The following is a 9194-nucleotide window of genomic DNA, read 5'->3' on the forward strand; positions in this document are numbered from 1 at the left end:
CCGCCATATGAGGAATTCTATTCAACGCCTATGCAGCCACCACAACCTGCCCAAAGCAATGTAGGTAATTCAAGTGATAATGATAAGATTTTTCAATTACTTACTACTTTGACGCAGGGAATCCAACTTCAAAACGAAGAAAGGCAAAATCAAGACAACAGGTTGGACCACTTGGAAAGGCAAATTGGGCAGATAGCGGAGTTTGTAGAACAATTTTGCGACCAAGGCAAACTCCCTAGTTCAACCATTGTAAATCCGAAGGGAGGATTTGAAACCACCAATGCTATCATGTTAAGAAGTGGCAAGGAGGTTGGAATAGACCCTCAACCATCAAATTCAAATCACAAGGAAGATGAAAGATTGCAATTTGAGGAAGAGGAGTTGGACCAACCCACGACAAGGGTGGAAACACCTTTGCCGGAGGCACCTATTGCTCCTACGCCATCTAATTCAAGTAAGGTTGTTCCAAATGTAATTATGCCTAACCCCGTTCTAACAAATATCCCTATTCCTTGCAGGTTCATGATTTCCAAGGAAGAAGAAAATGAAAAAGACACCTTGGAAGTCCTTCCAAAGGTGCAAAGTAGTGAATATCATGAATTCATCAAAGAGGACGTTCTTCCTGAAACATTCAACGAAGATGTGTTTATTCTTGAGTTCATGTCAGAGCACACAGGTAAGCCGCCTCCCCGAATTTCAATTTTCTTTTATACTAATCTGTTGTTAATGATTCAGGCATCCACTCTAGAACTTAAACTATTAATGGATCATCTCAAGTATCACCTCCCATTCAAAGATCCATTGTATGTTGTGGGCTCTAAGTAAGAAATAAAGGTTTCGTCCGGCTACAAGACGTAAAAGAAAGCGCTACTTGGGAGGCAACCCATGCATTCAACAAAGGAAGACTTAGAAAGCACTCCAATTCCAGATTTGCATTCCTAAACTCTTCTCTTTGTTGTTATTTCGTTTCTGCCATGTTAGGTTGTTTAGTTATTGTTTTGGTTTTTTTTGTTAATTATGTGAGTCTATGATTGGAACATTGAGAAAATGCTTGATTTATTGATAGGCACTGCTAAACAAAGAAAGAAGGAGCCTTCACAAAGGTCGTTTACTAGAAGCCCCACTACTTGGGAAAGTTACAGAAGCGGGAGGCATCAAAGAAGAGGCCTCAATTGGTGGAACGCTGGATGAGCCAGGAAAAACGTGCCTCTGGAAGAAAGCCGCAAGCTGTTGACGGTCACTTTGAATTCGACCACTGGATTCTTGCAGCTCATCAAGCTTCCTCTTCATGCCAGTCGAATAGTTATTTGCAAGCACATGCAAACTCCGATTCTCATGCTTAAGCTGTTTGATCTCGTGCTTAAGAGTTTCCACCTCCGCCATCAATGATTCCACTTGGCGGGATCGAGCAAGTAGGCGTTGGCCCATGTTGGACACAGAGCCTGCGCACTGAACACTAAGAGCTAGGGACTCCTGAACGGCCAAATCATCAGACCGTTCTGAAAGCAGCCGACTATCTTTTGGAGTGAGGAGGTTCCTAGCTACTATCGTAGCTGTTGTTGTGTCCTTCATCACAGAGTCTTCACCTGTCAAAGGGCCATTAGAAGATAAAAAAGAAGGGCACCATACATTTACCTGACGCGGCGCACTCGGATCACTGCTGAGACTCAAGTCTAAGCAAATGTTCGACGGGTTTGCCATTGTCAAAGGGTTAAAAGAGAAAGGTGGATGAAGTAAAATCTGAAAGGGCCGAAAACAATTTTCAGAAATGGGAAATTTTCAAAGTGTGCATGTTGGAGGTGATCGATACCTCTATAAAAAGCCAAGGCGACACGACCGCTGATTCAAATAGCCAGATTTTCCTGCGTGAAGTTCGGCGACGCTTTCGCAGCTTTTCAGACAACGCGTTCAACTTTGTCAAAAGATCTCTGACAAAGTTGAAAACACGTGAAGGTTATCATCCCAACTACGCACTTTTGCCAACACGCGTGGTAACAGAGCAGCACCCGTGATCACTACATGCCATGCAGAAATCGAAGGGGCGTTTGTTCAGAAATCGAAGAGCCGTTTGCTCAGAAATTGAAGAGACGTTTGTCGACAAGGGTAAAAGAACAGTACCACCACTTGCTATTGAGAAATCCCTATATATGTCGACCTTCATCTCTTATGGCAAGGCAAACCTGAAGAAAATGTCCAACTCTTCCTCACCTCTGAGGGCGCACTCCCAGGAAAGCCTTTTGAAATACTCAATTTTTTCTCCCCCAAAGAAGATACCAGATACCTGGAGTACAGATGAGGCAGAAGGAAACGGTCGATTGAAGCATGTAGAGACAACCACAACATATACATGTGCTGATTCATTCACCGCTTCTTCAAAAGCAAAGGTATCTCATATCATCAAGGTCAAAAGCAAAAGTATCTCATATCATGCTCTTTCCCTGTCTTTTCCTTTGTCCTTGTTATTACTCGCATGGCAAAGTGAAAGAGAGCAATCAGAGGCACTTGAAGTTAGCCTTCCGATCTAGAACCGACTACCTGGAATCTATTCCTGGTTGCTTACCTAGTATTGCTCTCGAGTAGTCATCTTCAACGATTGATACACTGCCAGAGAAGGGACAGATAAGACGGGTGACAATGAAACATCAATCTTTCCAATTCGTATTGAATACGAATTGGAAAGATTGAACAAAGAAGAGGAGTAAGCTCAGACCTTCGGGGGAGAACAAAAGAATCCTCCAGCCCAGTTCAAGAGTAGCACAAAGGAAAATCAACGATGGGAGGAAACCAGTTCAAGATTAAGCCTGTGGAATCACCAACATCAAGCCTCAATGCAATCAACAAGGAGAAGATGGAATTTACATTCCACAACCAGATTTGCGTCTCTAAACTCTTCTCTTTGTTATTTACATTATGCCATGTTTAGTATGTTTCGTTGCTATTTTTCTGTTTACTTTTGTTTGGTGTGATTTTTAAGCTAAAACATTGAGGACAATGTTTGATTTAAGTGTGGGGGGGGGGGGGGGGTAACTAAGTATATTTGATGCAAATTCGTGGATTTTATCACCCTTAACTTCAAGTGTTGTTCCTTGCTGTTTTAAAACGTTTTTAAGCTGTTTTAGAGTGTTTTAGTATTTTTTGTTTTATAACTCCGAAAAACACATAAAAATTTGAAAAACATGTTTTGAAAAGCCTAAAAAGAGTGTGTTGAGTCGTTTTTGTGTGTTTGTGTCTTAAGATACCTTCCAACACAATGATGAGGATTTGGTTTGTAATTGCATGACTGTTAAAAAGAGTTATAAACATGGATGAAAGTTTGATTTACTCTTGGTATATGCTTGGTTATGGTTATAATGTATGAATTCACATGCAATCATAAAAGAAAAATTCGTTTTTGTAACATGCTTGAAGGAAGGAACTCATACAAACGCTACAACCTTGTGAGACTTGAGCTTAAACGTTCTTTGGAGAGTTATTCTTTGTTTTCTAAAGTTGTTGCATGATCTCATTATTCCTTGCTTGGTTGCTACTTAGAATGCAATTGTATCATGATAGAACTAAATGCTAGAACTTATATCTGTTTCATTCAAAGCATGACATTGAATTGCATAACATATATCAAGATGAAGTTGTGTAGTTGCCATCATAGCCAAATAACCTTACTTCCCATATTTCGTATATGTTGTAAGTTTTAACCCCGTTGAGCCTTGTTTAGCCCATGTTCTTTGTTAACCCATATCATTCTCACCTAGCCTAGATTAGGACCATCCGTACCCTTGTTCTTGAAGCATAGTAAGCATGACGGAAAATGAATTCCTTTTGAGTTACATTATGCAAGAAAATGAGTGTGGGGGAGTAAAAGTTTGTTCTTAAGTTTATATGTATGTTTTGATATTCAAAAGAAAAAGAAGAAGAAAAGAAAGAAAAGGAGTGAAAATAAGTAAGAATGAACTCACAAGCGTTGATGGTTGAAGAAAGGGTCCAAAAAAGTTGAATATGGCCCTAAGTTTTGTGTGATTCCCCCTTGGGTGTTCAAAGTTGATTTTTGCGTTCTAAAGGGAATTCTAAATGTCTAATTCATTACTTTGCTCACTATTGCTTAAAGAACCTTTGTTTTCCATACTCCTTCCTTGTTATCCAAACACCCCAAGCCCCATTATAACCCGTGACTTCAATCTTGAGTGTTATGTAGTTCAATTGTGGAGTTTGAACTTGATATGAGCATATGGTGTCACTGGTTCTCGCATCTAAGTAGTAGCATTCCATTCATGAGATCATATCTAAACATGCTTATTAACTCCAGAAATTGCTTCCTTTGAAATACATGTATGTGAGTGTTCGTTTTTATGTTTACATCAATCTTCTCACATATAACTAGTTTAGGGTGTGTAGTCAGAAAATCTGAGTGAAAATTGAGTGCATATCTTGTAAGGAATTGAGCAAATTCTCTAAGGCATGTTACTACATTCAAAACATGGTTTTAAATGCTTAATTGTGAACTAATATGTGGTGACTATGATTAAGTATGTACTTAAGTGTCAAGATAACCAAAATCTGTGGGAATGATGATTTTTGACATGTCATGTGCATTGGAAATCCCTGAGGCAACGTTGGAAGGTTTAAGATTGTGTTTGGTTTGTTTCGTTTCGTTTTATTTTGTTTTTCTGTTTTGCTCGAGGACTAGCAAAAGCTAAGTGTGGGGGTATTTGATAGGAGCATATTCATGCGACTTAAATGGCTTGTTCTCGTACATTTACGTTATGTTTCTTTAGTTATTTTAGTCCTTTATGCTTCTTTTGTGTGTTTTCAGGATCATAAGATGTGTTTATCGAAAGGATGCATTTTGGAGTAGTTTGGGGCATTAAATGGATTGCATATGCTGAACACCAAGTAGATGGACGAAATTGAAGACCAACTTATCATCACCACATATCATCCACTTATCACTTAGCATATCATTCACTTATCACTTAACATATCATTCAATTATCACTTAACATATCATTCACTTATCACTTATCATAATCATTCACTTATCACTTATCATAACCATACACTTATCAATTATCATACCCATAAATATCAACACATTTCAACCATTTAAACACATGCATTTCATCTCACATGCACACCCACCTCTTTCCACCTAATCCACATGTTTTCCCAACAATATAATTGAGCCAACACATGCACCCATCACCCAACACTCCCCTTTGCCGTGCAAAACACTATCATTCCACCACAATCCCCTTTGCCGTGCATTACTCCATCAATTACAGCCACATTCCACATGCTTTCACAACCTAATTCACATGCACATTCATCCACCTTTCTCCCAAAACCGTGCAAATCATTCACCCTATTCTTCTCTTTGCAGCCACACTTCCACATGCATTCCCTCTTTTCCTAGCTGTTTTTCCATCATTATTTCAACCTAACATTCACCCACATGCACCCTTTAAACAAACCCAAACATGCAGCCACATATTCCACCCTTTTCCGTGCAAAACATCTCCATTTCAGCACACTCCACATGCAATTCCAGCTTTCCAACCTAGCCACATTCACATACATTCACTCATAATCATTCACTAACATTGCAGCCACATTTCCACCCACCTCCTAGCTGTCATGTTCCCTCTTATTTACCTATAAATAAGCATGCATTGCAGCCACAATTCATTCATTCCATTCACAACACAACACACAACACAAACACCAACCCTTGTGCCGTGCCTTCCCTACCAATCCAAACACCATCACTTCCTTCTTTCTTCCACAAAACCTATCATTCTACATCATTCATAATCCCCAAAACTCACCTTAGACCTTGTGCTACAACAACGAGGAAGAGAAGAGGACCTAAACGTTCATACAATTCAAGTTTGAGTTGTTGGAATGTTTAGGTGTTTCTTTGATTTCAATGTTTAATTTCAATTCTCTTTGTTTTGTACGTATGAGGAATGGAAGAGAAGAGTGCCTAAACGTTCATACAATTCAAGTTTGAGTTGTTGGAATGTTTAGGTGTTTCTTTGATTTCAAAGTTATGAGGAACTAAACCCCCTTTAGCTAGGGGGTGATTCGAAACTATGTTTATATTTGCAATATGAATTGATTAACTTTCGTTGGAATTTCATAAGTTGTGGATTCAATTCGTTTAACCGTTTGATTGATAACTTATTTATGTACGTTTATTAAGAATGCGCGCTTAATTTTCATGCATGAATATGACGCTAGAATATAAGAGAGTTTCACCTAATCGTTACGAACTTATATTCACAAGTAGTGGAGGTTGCTTATAAACAGTCGCGTTAAATGAATTCTTTGCACGAGTTTCATGCTCATCATAGTAACGAATGCCTCGTCAACACTTATAGTTTTCATAATGCTTAATGATCTTTGATTGTATCTTTATTGTGCTGTTCACGTAAAGGACTTTTGGAGAATGTTGTGAATTGCGTTGCGCAAACCCATCCAATTCATTAACTTAAGGAAAACTTGACGGTTAATTTAAGCGGACCTAATTAACCCGGGGTGTTGAGTTTCATAATCTATCGAAAGACCAACTGAGAATCAATCTTGTATGCAAGTGTAACATGTGTGGAGAAGAACCCCTTGGCTATTCCATCATCCATATTTTTATCACATTTATATTTACGTTTTGCCTTTAATTACAATTTGTACATTTTAGTTAATTTTCGTCAAATCAAACCCCCCCCCCCTTTACTTTCTTGTTCTTTAATGCTTAGAATTTGTTTAGTTTATGTTTTAAAGTATTTTTGAATTCTTTGAGTCTAGTATAGTGTTTTATATTGTGTTTTTACGTTTTTGAGTCAAATCCAAGTGATTAACAATCCCTCCTAATCCCCGGTCCAGAACGATCCCTACTTACATAGTTACTACAATTGTCAAAAAGAGGGTTTAATTTGTGTGCGTATAAATCTCGCATCATGGACTTTGCCCGATATCAAGGGCATAAGCCCTACTACATGCATGCACTGAATACTCATGGAAGAATGAGCTAAACCATCTAGGGAAGCACAACACCGACTCAACCCTCCAATGATGGAAGTTGTGAAGAAGGAGATTATCAAACTCCTTGATTGTGGCGTTATCTATCCCATCTCGGATAATTGTTGGGTTTCATCGATCCAAGTGGTTCCCAAGAAGTCCGGTGTCACAGTGGTGAAGAATGAAGAGAATGAGCTTCTGCCCACATGCATCCAAACCGGTTGGCGAGTTTGCATTGATTATAGGAAGCTCAACGACACCACAAGGAAAGATCACTTCCCTTTGCCATTCATTGATGAAATGCTTGAAAGGTTAGCCGATCATTTTTTTTATTGTTTTCTTGATCGTTATTCGGGTTATAATCAAATTGTCATAGCTCCGGATGATCAAGAAAAGACCACTTTTACTTGTCCATTTGTTACTTTTGCTTATCGTCGTATGCCATTTGGTTTATGCAATGCACCAGCCACCTTCCAAAGATGCATGGTAAGTACATTTTCGGATTATTTTGATAAAATTATTGAGGTGTTCATGGACGATTTTAGTGTGTTTGGTGATTCATTTGATGATTGTTTGCATAATCTCACTTTAATCTTGAAAAGATGCATGGAAACTAACCTCCTTTTAAATTGGGAAAAATGTCATTTTATGGTAAAACAAGGCATAGTTTTGGGTCATATCATCCCTGAAAAAGGAATTGAAGTTGATAAGTCAAAAATAGATCTTGTACGTTACTTACCCTCTCCTACTTCGGTGAGAGAGGTTCGTTCTTTTCTTGGACATGCAGGATTCTCTAGGCGATTTATCAAGGATTTTTCCAAGTTTCACAATCCCTTTGTCGTCTCCTACAAAAGGAAGTGTCCTTTGAATTCAACGAGGAGTGTGAGAAGGCATTCAAGCACCTCAAGGAGATGCTTACCACGACACCAATCATAATTCTACCAGATTGGACCATACCTTTTGAGCTAATGTGTGATGCATCCGATTACGCAATAGGGGCTATTTTGGGCCAAAGGAAGAACAAGCAACCACATGTCATCTATTATGCATCCCGGACCTTGAATGATGCTCAATTAAATTACTCTACCACTGAAAAAGAACTTCTTGTTGTTATGTTTGCTTTAGATAAGTTTCGTTCATATTTACTTGGCACTAAAGTGATTGTATATTCTGACCATGCAGCTTTGAAGTACTTATTCACCAAAAAAGAGGCCAAACCAAGGCTAATTCGTTGGATGCTTCTCCTCCATGAGTTTGACATTGAAATTCGAGACAAGAAAGGGAGTGAAAACGTGGTGGCTGACCATTTGATTCGTTTGGTGTGCAATAAGGAGTCCTTACCCATCCAAGAGACATTCCTTGATGAGCAATTGTTGTCCATTAAGGTAAGTGAACCTTGGTATACCGATTTGGTGAACTTTTTGGTGTCAAAATGTGTTCCAAACACCATAGCCAAGCACCAACGTGATAAACTCAAGAAAGAGGCACGGTTTTATGTATGGGATGACCCATATTTGTGGAAATATTGTGCAGATCAGATTCTTCGTCGATGTGTGCATGATTGTGAGTTTAATTCAATTTTAACTTTTTGTCACAGTTATGCATGTGGAGGACATTTTGGCACACAACGCACTGCCCTTAAGGTGTTAGAATGTGGTTTTTATTGGCCTACAATCTCTAAAGATGCTAGAACTTTTTGTTTAACTTGTGATCGTTGTCAACGAATGGGCAATATAGGTGCAACGGACCAAATGCCGCAAACACCTATCTTTAATGTTGAAATTTTTTATGTTTGGTGCATTGATTTCATGGGTCATTTTCCTTCTTCATATGGTTTCACTTATATTTTGCTTGCGGTTGATTATGTTTCAAAATGGGTGGAAGCAAAGGCTACCTGTACTAATGATTCTAGAATGGTTGCAGATTTTATCAAAACTAACATCTTTGCTAGATTTGGGATGCCAAGAGTGCTCATTAGTGATGGAGGGTCTCATTTTTGCAATTGCACCATTGAGGCGTTATTTAAGAAATATCAAGTCACACATAAGGTTTCAACACCTTATCATCCTCAAACCAATGGCCAAGCTGAGGTGTCCAATAGAGAAATCAAGCAAATTTTGGAGAAGACCGTTGGGCCAACAAGAAAAGATTGGAGCTTGCGTTTGGAGGATGCATTGTGGGCCTAT

This window comes from Pyrus communis, chromosome 6, assembly GCF_963583255.1.
Source record: "Pyrus communis chromosome 6, drPyrComm1.1, whole genome shotgun sequence".
NCBI classification, from domain to species: domain Eukaryota; kingdom Viridiplantae; phylum Streptophyta; class Magnoliopsida; order Rosales; family Rosaceae; genus Pyrus; species Pyrus communis.